General features: G+C 43.3%; 1 protein-coding gene across 3 annotated transcripts in view; it reads left to right on the forward strand.

Moving 5' to 3' along the window:
- The first annotated feature begins 1,794 nt into the window (after positions 1-1,794).
- ADD3 (adducin 3) overlaps positions 1,795-13,225 on the forward strand; it is a 121,066-nt gene continuing 109,635 nt past the window's right edge. Inside the window, exon 1 of one of the 3 annotated variants that reach the window (XM_079792970.1) lies at positions 1,795-2,049. The gene's annotated coding sequence lies outside the window, so the exon portion shown is untranslated. Of the gene's footprint in view, positions 2,050-3,898; positions 4,230-13,225 lie in introns of those variants that run through there. The other 2 variants (XM_079792969.1, XM_079792971.1) reach the window with 2 other exon arrangements.

Here is a 13,225-nt window from a genome sequence, read left to right on the forward strand (position 1 = left end):
TTTTTCCCTATAGGAGGCATTAAAAAAAAATCAAGGTGATAAATTGACCTGCCAGATACACAAAACACAAAATTTACTATGCCATCTAATATAACACAGACTTTAACTGTAACACTTGCATTAGTGCCAGGTTCCTTATTAGGAATGCCAGATCAGGATTTAAGAGAAAATGTTAGTATCTAGCCCAAAAAGTAACTTCCAACAAGCATCTCTGAAAGCCAGGATTCATTCTCTACAATACTTTCTCTGCCCAACTCCAAAACCAACTTTCCCTCTGGGCAGGCATGTTTAAGGATGTAGACAAAAAGGAACAGAGGCACCAATGGGTATAAGAAAACTGACAATAGTTGAAGGCCCTGTCATTCTGTGGAACATAAGCAAGTGTTGTAAGTTTCCTCGGCGATCACCTAAAAAAAAAAAAAATACCCCCAAAATTTCCCTGGACAAATTTCTTTACTTTCTAGCATAAACACCTCCAAACCAGTAGGCAAATTGTGTGCTAATATTTACATACATTATAAGTACTTGTTTGATATAATTCTTTAATTTATACTACATGTACACAAATAGTGTCATTGCGTGAAACTACGTTTTTTGTTGTTGTGACAGGTCCTGCTCAGCTCCCAATGTGTGTATGTGAAACAGTGTGTATGTTCATACCTATTGTTTATTTGCCTTCCGTGTGTTTGAACAGTGGAGACTCAAGAGTTAACCCCACCTCTGTCCCTACTCTGTCCTCATCTGTGTTTCTAATTTTTCCACTTGTGATATTACAGGGTTAGAATCAGTGAGCTCTAAACTGTATTTCAACTGTACCATCTGATGTGCTCCAGTTTTTAAGTGGTTTTGTTGCTATTAAACATACATTACTTGTATTCCAGTCAATCAATATCCTCCGCAATATACAGTAGTAAGATCCTGCTTCAGGAAAATTTAGCACAAGTCAAATAAAATTAAGTTTATTTCTAAATAGTGATAAATAACAAACCTGGTTATACATGTAAAATATTTATTTTTAAAAAACATGTTTTTATTGGTTTTTAGACAGAGAGGTAGGGAGAGGGATAGAGAGATGGAAACATAGATGGGAGAGAAACATTGATTGGTTGCCTTCTGCATGCACCCTGCTGGGGATTGCGCCCACAACCCAGGCATGTGCCCTGACCTAGAATCGAACCATGACCTCCTGGTTCATAGGTCGACGCTCAACCACTGAGTCATGCTGGCCCACCTGCTAAAATTATTTTAGATGTTATATATTTTGGATTTTCTATAAATAATATTGTGGTTTTTATAACATGTGAACAGATTAACCTCTGTCAATAATATATTTTCTAATACTGAAGTCCCAGGTAGGCTTCTAAGTATTAGTAGAACTTGATTCCATTGCTCCCAGTCACATAAATGAGTTTTATTTTATTATTCTTTTCACATTCTTTTATTAAATACTAAATAACCCCTCTTTATATAGTTTCCATTTTGGTGCAGTGATGGAAAATTAAATATTAGTACAAAATAACTAATCAGTTTCAAGGTACAGGGATTTATTTTGCCCAGACCCCAATGTTTGACGTTATCAGGGCTCTTTAAAACTAGTGCCTCTAGCCTTTCAATGACTCACACTAAATCGGTCCCTCGATCACCCAGTTAATTTTAACCTTGACCTCCCACAGCTGTACTGCTTTACTAGGTCCAAAAAAACTCCCCGCTTCCACCCTTTTCTGCTTCTTATGAAGCAATAGCGGGGAGGACAAACCAAACCCATTCCTTTAAGAAAGATTCCGCCTCCTCTCTTATAAGCAAGCGCCTCATGATAATTGTGGAGTCAGTCTTCTAAGTCACAACACTTTACTACTCAGCACTGGGAGAAGCTGCGGGCTGCGGGCTGCGGGCTGCGGGCTGCTGGCGGCTGCTGCTGCCGCTGCCTCTGCCGCCGCCGCCGCCGCGGGTCTGAGGCTGCGGCGGGTTTCTGTGCAGCACTGCAGAATCCACACCTAGAAGACACGCGTCTACTGCCCTGGTCACAAGAAAGCCTCGCATCCTCAGTGGGTAAGCACGATTTTTTATCCCATTTTGCCCAGAAACTGTGTGAAAGGGAGAAGATTGCTCATCAGGCATGCTTAAAATGGGTTGTGTTCATTTGCCTTCCTTTGATGGGGGGGAAGGGGGCCGTCTGGATTTGTGACTGGCAAATGCCCTGTACAGTGGAGACTATTGTCTGATATGTGCCCATAACATACTTTTTTTTTTTTGGCGGGGGGGCTATTCATAAAAAGGCTAACCTCAATGCAAGCAAAGGCTTTTCATTTTTTGCTTTTTTAAATGCAATATATATACACTATCCAGCCACTCCCAATCTCTCTCTCAAATACTGCAGATATTCTTAAATGCCAAATAAAAATGACAGGTTGAGCATTTTTAAAAGTATTTTTCTCCCCAAAGCCAGGAAGCCTTCCTCACGATCCCATAACCATGCTTGATGATTTAAAAATCATAAAGGCATGGTTAGATTTTGAGCAGATGGGAGATGGTGGTAGACTAAAATGTCTATAGCCTTAGTCCAGTGAAGAGAGAAAACGAGGGTAAATTGAATCACAGTTTATGCCAAGACAAGATTCATTTTCCACACTTCATCTGTGGGAAGAGGAAACTACATTTTAATTAGCACATTTTTTTTTTTTCGGGGAGAGGGAGGGGATGCAGATGAGGGGATGGCGTGAAGTATTTGAGGGGGAAGAGACTGCAGAGGAGGAAGGAAAGGAAATGAACTGTCGCTTGGAAGCGAAGGGATCTAGGGTGGGGAATGAAGTTTGTGGTGTGCGTTCGGGTGGGGTTGACCCAAGGGACCGTGAATAACCAGAATGGCGCTTGGAGGGGTGTGCTGGGGAGTGGATTCTGGCCGGTGATGGAGGACGTGTGTGCGGGAGGGGGTGTGCGAGTCGTGGGTGGTGGAGCAAGGTGTGCGTGGCTGAGAGGGGTCTATTTCGAGAACAGGTTGCGGTGAGAAACGCGTCTGGGCGGCGGGGTGGGCGGCCCAGTGTCACCTGTGGATGGACCCACCTCCCGGCTGTGGCATGCTGCAAAGTTTCCCAGGCCCTGGATTCATTCTGAAGGCTCGCGGTGCCTCGGCATTTCGCCTCCCAGAGGTCAGCTCTCCTAAAGCCACAAGGCGGCGGCCAAAGTGGGGGTGCAGACCCTCCAAGGGTCCAAGGGTAGCAGGATGGAGAGCGCCCCTGCCCTGCCCCTCGGTGGAGGTTCAGGGGGAGGAGGCGCCCCCGCGGGCAACTGTGCTCGGGAGAAAAATCCAGGCCCCTCCGATGGGGGGCGTGCGGAGCTTGGACCTCAGCAGTGACCCAGCCCTGAAGACCCAACGATCGGTGCGGACGGCAGAGGCGGGCCCGGAAAGAGGCCGCTCAGCCTCCGAATGGGGGGAGGGGGGGGTCTCGCCCAGGTTGGAGCGGGCGACACTTCCGAGGCGCGACTCCTCCCCTCGCAGTCGGGTTTCTGTCTGGGTCGTTTCCCGCTCCGACCCTCCGGGGACGCCTCGGATCCGAGCTGCATGGCCGGGGGAAGAGGTGCCGGGCGGCCGCCCCGCGCCCAGCCCTCGCGGAGGCCCCCCAGGACCGCAGTTTCACCGACTGGGTGCTCGCGCGGGCGCGTGGAGGGGGCCGCAAGGGGCGGGGCCAAAGCTCTGGAGGGGCGCGAGGGGCCGAGGGGCGTGGCCTCGAGGAGGCGGAGCCAGGGACGTCCTGTGATTCCGAGGGGCAGGGCTAAGGCGCGCAGGGGCCCAAGGGGCGGGGCTAGGGGCGCTCGGGGGCTGCGAGAGGCGGCCCGGAGGGGGTGGAGCCAGGGACGCTCGGGGGCCGAGGGGCGGGGCCACGGACGCTCGAGAGGCGCGGGGCCAGTCCCGCCAGAGCGCGGTCTGCCGCCCGTAACGGTCGTCAGGACCAGGGGAGGGAGGGGAAGGAGTGGGGTTTAAATGATATTTTTGAGAGCCGGAGCCAGAGGCGTCGGCGACTCAGGTGTCGCCGCTTCCTGCTACCCAGGGCTCGGCTCCTAGTCCCTCCTTCCTCACGCCTCCTCCCCTTTTCGGCCCTCCCCTTTTCGGCCCTCCCCTCCGGAGCCTTGCGGCGCTTAAGAAGCGGCGGCGGCGGATCAGACGGCCGCTGCAGCGCCGGCGGCCGCGGAGAAAGAGGGAGGGAAGCACAAAGCCGGCTGCGCGCTTCGAGGTAATCCTGAGGGGAAGGGAAGGCGCTGGGGTTGAGCCCCTCCTCCCGGCGGGGACGCGGCCGCTCCTGCAGGCTGGGGTGGCGGGGACCCTGCAGGGCGTCGCGCGGGGGTCGAGAGCGCGGTGGCTCGCAGAGCCGAGGGGACTTCCTATTGGCTGCCCCCCCCCCGCCCCTCTCCTCACCCAGGGGCCGGACTGGGAGCTTCGGGTTGGCCCGAGGGGCGTGGATTTGCGCGGAGGGTCTGGGGGCGCCGCGGGGTGGGGGCCCCCCTCTCCGGGGCGTCCTCCGGGAGGGCGGGGAGCTGTAAAAATCTGGAGCGGGCTGCAGCGTCGGTGACCCGGGGACCTCGCACTCGGGAGGTGCGCTCCTGGTCGCGGGGGGCGGGGGGCGGGGGGCGGGGGGGGGGAGGTTCCCGCGCTTGGGAAAAGGTGGAGGTAACATGGGAGGGAGTGTTGGTTTGTTTTGTTTTTTCCTACTTTAGACACTTTGTGTTACAAGTTGAAAGTGTTCAGCCACCTTTCTCTTGTGACCCGCATCCCCGTCGTCCCCCGCCCCGCTCAGCATGCGCCCGCGCGCGCGCACAGACACACACACACACACACACACACACACACACACACACACCCATCACCCCCTCCCCCTAGAAACACGCTTTGGTTAGGTTGAGTTTTCTACCCGGGGTGACAAGCAGAGTTGGCAGCAGGTCCGGTTTGCTGGTGTTTGGGACACGTCCAGCTTCTTTGGAGGTATGCTATTATAGCCGAGGCAAGACCGCAGAGACAGGTAGAAGAAGCTAGGCCTCTATTAAAATGCCAAGAATGGCCTCAGGTGAACTTTTTGTTGTTGTTGTTGCAGAGATTTAATTGCAAGTAGGTGCCCGTTTAAAATGGGAGCGTAAGGAAAACCACTAATTTCTTCGGCACATGTGCTGTTGCAGTTGACCTGCTGGAGTGGTATGGAGAGACATGGAATTGAACGCAACCTAGAGGCTCGGCATGGCTATTTTATGCAAGTTTGGTGAAGGAGTTGATAAGGTCCTGGGGCTGGGAACCAGCTACCTAAACCTGTATGCACGATTATGTTAAATCATACATTTTAGACTTAGCAGTGTGAAATGGTTCTTTTCTTGGGATTCAGTGTTTCTGCATCATGCCCAGTACATCTTAATTTTGGCTTTAGAAGACTTATAATGAGGGTTTTTGTTAGAGAATAAAATAAGGGTACAGCGTCATTTGTCATTTGAAAATTAAGATGCTTAACTATTAAAATTTTTGTGTAATTAGGTATGAGACCGACTCATTTATAGGGTTGAGTTACTTGTGGAGCATCCCCGTCGTCCCTGTCGGCTTTTTTAAAACATGTATGGCTTTTATATCTCAGTCTCGATTGCATTATATTTGCCCTGTAACTCGTTTTCCTTTGCTTAAATTAAGCACATTAACTTTGCAGGGGGAGGACCAGACCAAAAAAAAAAAAAAAAAAAGGCCACTTTTGCTATGTTTAACTTTTCATCTTTCTAAAGAGTTCAGTCTTAATATTGACCTCAAGTGCTGGCATGTTGGTAGTAGTTACTTTTGAAGGAAAAAAAAAAGCAGTGTGTCTATTTTGAATGTTAAACATAATTTAATACTCCTTGAGATAGTTGGTTATAAGCATTCTGTATCTTGTAGCTTTTTACATGTGTGATATCAGGAAATGTTTGGTAACATTTAACATATGACTTAGGTGATCATCTACCTAGGAGATACTTTACATTATAGAAGTGTTATATTTTCAGAATACAAATTTTATGTTCTGAAAAAGAACAAGAAAATTATATTGTACACTTTGCTATTTCTAACCCATTTTTTCAATAATGTTATACTTAATGAATGTGAGTTCTGCTCAGTGGTATTAAGTATGGATTTGTGTTTCAAACCAGAATGTCTTTTGAGACTAAGAGCACATAGCACCAGCTCACCTCCTACACACAATCCTAAAACTTAGATACAGGAGGGGACTCAACATCTAAGGTTGTAAGGCTTCCTGAAGCAGGCCTATTATGTATGTTTTTGTCACACCTACGTCTATACAGGTTGTTAGCTGTTTAATGTCACCGATCTCAAAGCAGTTTGTTAGCACTACTGGGCAAAACTTATGCATGTCATCAGGGTATAAAAAAAATTTCTATTGAGAGAAGAAATCCCATAAACGCATAGAAACCCAACTCTGAACAAACTGAGTTTATAGAATGTTGTGGGACAATAGTATAAGAACCTTAGCTTAACCCTGTTGTTATATGTAAAGTGCTTAGAATATAGTCTGGTGCTGAATAAGTGCTTTATGTGTTTATCATCAGTATATTAAAAACACTTTTTTGAAGGTGGTTATATCATGCTACCCACCAAATGAAGACTCAGCAAGTATTTATAACAGTCAATATTTATTTGCTCTACCTCTGTGCCGAGCACAGTTTTATATGATTTAATTTTCTTAATCCTCATGACAACCCAATGACTAAACAGAGACACAGAGAGGTTAAGTATTTTACCCCAGGTATACAATTACCAGGTGGCACAGGTTAGTTCTGAACCCAGGGTCTGGCTCAAGAGTAAGCCCATGTAACTAAGTGAGCCCTTAAACTCTATTACACTCCTGGTAACAGTTGCAAATGACACTTCACAGTATGCCCAAGACTACAGCTGAGCATGTCTCTTGTTTAGCCACACCCTCCAGTATTAATACCACCAATATGTTGTGTTTAAACCTGAAGGGTGGTGATTAATCTGCATTAAGTAGAATCACCTTTTGACTTTGGAAGAGGATTCTCACACAACATATGTTTAGCTAGGATGCTAGAGTATGTTATCATTTTAATTACTAATAACATTAAAAATTTTTTAAAAAGCTTGCCAAGTGTATAGGGCTCCAACTAGCCCATTGGGCAATGATGCACCTACAAGAGGTTCCGGTTCTGCACTAAATCAGTGGGCCTCATCTTCTAATTACCAACACCATACCCACCTGAGTTAGATTTTTAACTTATATCTGTCTTAAGTTCCACCTGAGTTGCCTCTTAAAATTAGCCTTAAGTGAAAAGATAGAATTTGTGACTTCACTCACAACCTGTGTTGCTGCTTCACCAGTGTAGTTGATAGGTAAAGCAAAATTAGTTATAATCCAAATTAGGAGCCATTTTAAGTAATGTATAGAATTATTGTAGAGACCTGATAAGTCATTTTTTTGACCATTTAGTGAGATGTAATATAAGGGGAAAATGTTTAAAAATAAGCATATGTTGAATTTAAAAAGCTCAAGCTGTATCAGAGTCACAGGTTTCTCACTGAATGTCACAATATTCAGTGCTATTTCCAATTTCTTTGGAAATATTAAATTTATAGAGTTTGAATAGGAAAAAACTTAATGTCTAATCCAGAGTACTATTCTTCCTTTTAAACATAGATACCCTATTTGAAATTAATTGACCAATCATAGGCTGTGTCATGTCATCGAGATTCAAAATAAGTGACCTAATACTTTATTTTATGTTTTCTATGTTAACGCTTTATCATTTGATCTTGGGGTCCATGCCAAAGTATTTATAGATGAGATTGTTATGAGGTCTTTCGGGTTCTGCCGGAGACTAAATCCTCTTGGCCAAAAGCCAAGACAATCTCAACTTTTTACTGTAATGGGTTGTATTAAGAATCGTCTCTAAGTCATGCAGGTTAGAAGTCTTTTATTGACAGTGACTTGAAAGGAAAAAAAAAAAGTCTGTTATCCCTTATGTATAATAATTAGATGAATTTAATTATTTCTTTCTTTCAGCAGTAGCTAGTTATGGATACACATGCATGTAACCATGCTACTTGGGGAATACTTTTCCTTTCAGGAAAGGTCACCTGGCACTCATGCAATATTTGAATACTAACAGTATGCACAGAACAATTAAATTTTAGTTATTAATTTTTAATAACTAAAAATTAACCAAAAGTGTTGGAGAAAAAAGGTTCATGGGAATTTTCTTGGTTTATTTATTGTATATGTATTTTAATGTTGATTTTTAAATATCTCAACAAGTTTCAAAATAATGTTCAAATTTATTTGCACCATTGAAAACATATCTGAATGTTAAGAAAGTACTGTGTAACTTACCCTACAGCCTTAGATGATAGCATAGATGAGAATCAGTCTCTTGTTTCTTATACTACTTTTTGTTGAGTATCTTTGAAAAGCTGCATTAATAATCTCTCTTAGCTTTCTACGACATTACTTACTACACTGAAGGAACAATTTAACGAAGAGTACCTTAGAAACCTTAAAGAATGAATGTGGCTGTCATTGCTGTCTAGCATTACCCAAAAAGTAGTAGCCTGGTCACCAAAAGGTATAAAGTGGATGGAACCCATCTTTGATGTTGAAAGGTTTACCATATTAATAAATTTCAGTCTTAGGAAGATAGTATAGACTAGTTTTTAACTATGCGAAAGCTGTACTGTTATTGTAAAAGACATATAGGGTTTGACATAATTATATCTATATAATGAATTTAGATCAAAATTGAGCTTTTACCTGATGTCAGTCTGATCTGCATCACCACCATAAATTTTACATTTACTTTTTTAAAAAGTTGGCTTTAGTTAAAGCTTAATTGTGAATGGTAAGATTCCCTGATGTAAGATGAACTTTGAAACCTCTTTGTTTCAAATTGCCTGACACTGGGCCTGAGGATATTGGTGTATGTATAGGTAGTACATTAACTAGCATTTAAGGTTGCTACCTCCTCAAACAAAGCTACAGTTTGAACCTCAGGTTATGAGACTCACTTTTTTCTACAGTAGGCATACATGATTTCCATAGGCTAAAAATTTCCCACAACCAGCCAACCAGGGGATAAAAACACTTTTTAGAAACTTAAGGGCAGTAACAACATAATGTTCTTAAAATCTATGTCTCAGGAAATGTACTGTATATATTAATAAAACTTAATGCTCACAATGTGCACTAAGGCAAATCCACATTAAGGTAAGCAATGGATTAAGCAAGATGAAAACCTAAATCTAAGTAACATACATGAAATTATTCTTGTTGGTAACTCTCATACTACTTTAAATTTATCCTTGTAATTTTTTACTCCCCACCTGCCACTTAGGAAGTACCTCCTTGATGGAAGAGAGAAGGACAGTGCAGGTGTGAGTTCAGAGCCTGCTTTGTTCAGCTCCCATGGCTGTTGATTGCCTGCTAGGGGAGCTGGAATTCCAATGATGTAAAAAGTAATCAGGCTGGAGAAATGCTGAGGTTTTCATTATCTTGGGGACTTGATATATGCCTTTAATTTGTCACCATCAGCAATGTTTCCGTGAAGTTCTTCCACAATGGCTCATCCTTTGCAAGGACAGCATTTCCTTTTTCCTTTTCCATACAATATTCTCATCCTGTCATCTTTTGATCTTCTAGAATGACAATGCCATAGCAAAAAGATGGATTTACTCAATATCCTCATGGAGAAGGTAATTAGGCTTATTTTGTATGTCTAAAGAACTATATTTTGGGATCACGGCTTCCCCAGGGACTCTTTAAGAGCACTCTACTTTTAATCCTTCAGAAATTAGAGCTAGAGTGGATAGAGTGTTGGCCTGCAGATTGAAGGGTCCTGGGTTCGATTTCAGTCAAGGGCATGTACCTTAGTTGCGGGCTCCATTCCTGGCCCTGGTCAGGGTGTGTGCGGAAGGCAGCCAGTCAATGTGTCTCTCTCACATGGATGTTTCTCTCTCTTTTTCTCTTCTTCTCCCTTCCACTCTCTCTCTCAAAATCAATGCAAAAATATCCTTGGGCCCGGCCAGCATGGCTCAATGGTTGAGCATTGACCTACGAATCAGGAGGTCACAGTTCAATTCCTGGTCAGGGCATATGTCTGGGTCGTGGGCTTGATCCCCCAATGTGGAACGTGCAGGAGGCAGCCGATCAATGATTCTCGCTCATCATTGATGTTTCTATCTCTCTCTCCTTCTCCCTCTCTGAAATCAGTAATAAAAATATAATAGGAAAACAACAAACCCATAAATATGAAAGATACAAGTTCAATTTAGAAAGAAAAGAAAAATATCCTCGGGTGAGAATTAACCAAAAAAAAAAGAAAAGAAAAGAAATTAGAGCCAGCAACTTTTAACTGCATTGTCATTTCTAATCTCGTTTGTCTTATTAATACATAAGAAAAAGATTCTGGAAGGTCAGCCTTTTAATATCTAAGGAAGTGGTTGGGGAAGGGTGTTGGTCAGAGCTCAAGTGGGGTTGTGAATGGGCTTAAGTGCATAGGATGAGAGGTGGAAATGGGAAAGAGATGGCAGTGAAGTTGATATATTGGCCTTATTATCCCCACTCCCAGCTTGTAGTTGTTGTTGTTTTGTTTTTTAACTTTAAAACAATTTTTCTCTTATCTTCCTACTATGACTTTTATTGCACAGTCTTTGATCTCTCCTAGAAAAAGGTGGAATTTTGTTTGTTTGTTTGTTTGTTTGTTTTTGTTAATCCTCACCTGAGGATATTTTTCCATTGATTTTTAGGGAGAGTGGAAGAGAGAGGGCAAGACAGAGAGAAACATCAATGTGAGAGAAACACATTGATTGGTTGCCTCCTGCACGCACCGACAAGGGCTTAGGACCAGGGGAGGAGCCTGCAACCCAAGTATGTGCCCTGACTGGAATTGAACCCGGGACCCTTTAGTCCACAGGCTGACGCTCTATTCACTGAGTCAAATGGGCTAGGGTGAGAAAGGTAGAATTTTTAAGGGGATTCACTATCATATTGCTGAAAAATTGGCTTTCAACTGGATGTTACACTAAAAGGATTTTACTTCCATCTCACTCCACAACTGTTAGCTTTTTAAATTTCTAAAAGATCTCAAACAGAAGTAGCTTAGTCATCATGTAATAGTTGGGATCCATTTTGTATTAAAGTAAAATACATATCATTAATGAATCAGAAATCCATATTGCTTTACACATTTTTTGGGGGGCAACACTACCTATCTATATAAAACCCTAATATGCAAATAGCCCGACTGGCAGAACAACCAAACAACTGGTCGCTATGATGTGTGCTGATCAATAGGGAGCATGCACAGAACATGATGGGTATCGGCAGCAGGCCGCAGAGTGTGGAACATGGCGGGCTGCGGCGGGATGGTGGAGTAGGTGAGTGGGTGCACCAGACCAAGGTGGGGCGCTCTGGTGGTTACTGAAAATTCTTTGCTCCTGTGTGCTGTGGTCCCGCCCGGCGCTCGCACCCACTGCCAGTGCCTGGCACCAGCCCCAATCGCCCCTCAGGAACTTCACCTGGCACCCGTTGATGGCGCCAGTGGGAGTGAGGCTGCCAGCAGACAGGGGACTGGGGTCCGCGGCGGGAGGGGCTGGGCAGGGGCGTGGAGGATGGGCCGAGACCTGCCCCTGTGCCCATTGCAGCCTCACGGCCCACAAATTCGTGCATTGGGCCCCTAGTATCTGTAATAATTTTGTATTAGGATGTTTGATTTTTAAGGGGTTATCACAAATTATTTTAAATAAAAAATGTTGGAAGTAATATGCAAGTAATACATCTTTTATTAGTCTTAGTGAATGTTGATAATGACAGAAATCATAGTTGTTTACACATTGTTACCGTTAAATATCATTAAATATTGTTGAAATATTTGATAGGTAGACAATAATCTGGTTATTGACCACTGAAATATTTAATAGATAGACAAGGATCTGGTCACCTCTATAATAGAATGTAATAGGGAAGGAACATTTTATGCCTGAATAAGAACAGTGTATCTGCTTGACATAGTGAAGGCTCTGAGAAGCTGATCACTTGGTAATCACTTAAGTTAGGTGATTTTATGTTGTGTTTGATGTTTTATAATCTGAACTTTCCTGGGCTCTTTAAAAGTGTCTGGTTGGGCCATCAGCTTTTGATGAATGTATTTCTGGAGGGATTGTGACTATCAGTTAAGTACTTTGAAGAGAGAATTCCTGCTTTGTATCACACCTGAATGTCAAAGAACATGGTTTTGAGGTTTTCTAATTTGGGCAAAAGGGAAGAGTGCCATCTACTGAATGGCCAACATCAAGTTGAGCAGCCCCAAGTTTTTCTTCGGGAACTCTGATCTGCTTCATTGAAGGATCTGGCAGAATCTTAGTACTGAGTGGAATTGTTGCTTGCTTAATTTTAATTATGCTTCCCAGCAGGAGGCGTAGGCACATGATGAAGAACTAATTCACTACTTGTTGAAATGCATGGGAAAGGAGAAACTAAGTTGTTGAGACTTTATATTTAAAAATAGTTTAGTGATGGTGAAGTCATTATTAAAAGTGGTAAAATTATTTCAATGAGGCATGCATCGTTAGTGGCTCTAGTTATTGATGGCTTTTGCAGCTAGTAATGATGATGTTTAAAATTTATTTGGGCTTAAAATCATCAAACAGATCATCTGCTTAACTAGAGGTAGAGTTTTAAGCGGTGATTATTTTCTTTCTCTTGCATTTTTACTTTATCTCAGTTTCTAAAGCAGGGATTCCTACATGAGTGAATTCATTTTTTTCAGAGTGGATTTTGTTGTTGTTTTGGTTTACTCAAGTGGCCTCTTGTTTTTTTCTTTCTTTCTTTTTTGGTCAAGTTTTTCCAAATTTCCAGAAAATGCTGATGATAGTAGCTGTGGGTAGAACTGGAGGTAGTAGAATCAGTATAGGTCAGTGGAGGTTTATTTAGCACACCTGGAATAGGCCTATCAAAGCCAGATAAAAAGAAATTTTGACAATTTGTATTGAAAGGAAGCTTTGAAATTGTTATGATAAGAAGATCTTTGTTGTTACTATTTAATCAGTAACCTTTTTTTTTTCACCCCTTAAAACCTGCCAAGGATTATGTTAAGCACTTGACATAAATTATCTGAAGTTAAGTAACTTGCCCAAGACCATACAGTTAATAAGGGCAGAGCCAAGATTTGAGCCCAGGGCCAATTTCCTTTAAACACTATG

The sequence above is a fragment of the Cnephaeus nilssonii genome (assembly GCF_951640355.1).
Source record: "Cnephaeus nilssonii genome assembly, chromosome: 16".
Taxonomy (NCBI): domain Eukaryota; kingdom Metazoa; phylum Chordata; class Mammalia; order Chiroptera; family Vespertilionidae; genus Cnephaeus; species Cnephaeus nilssonii.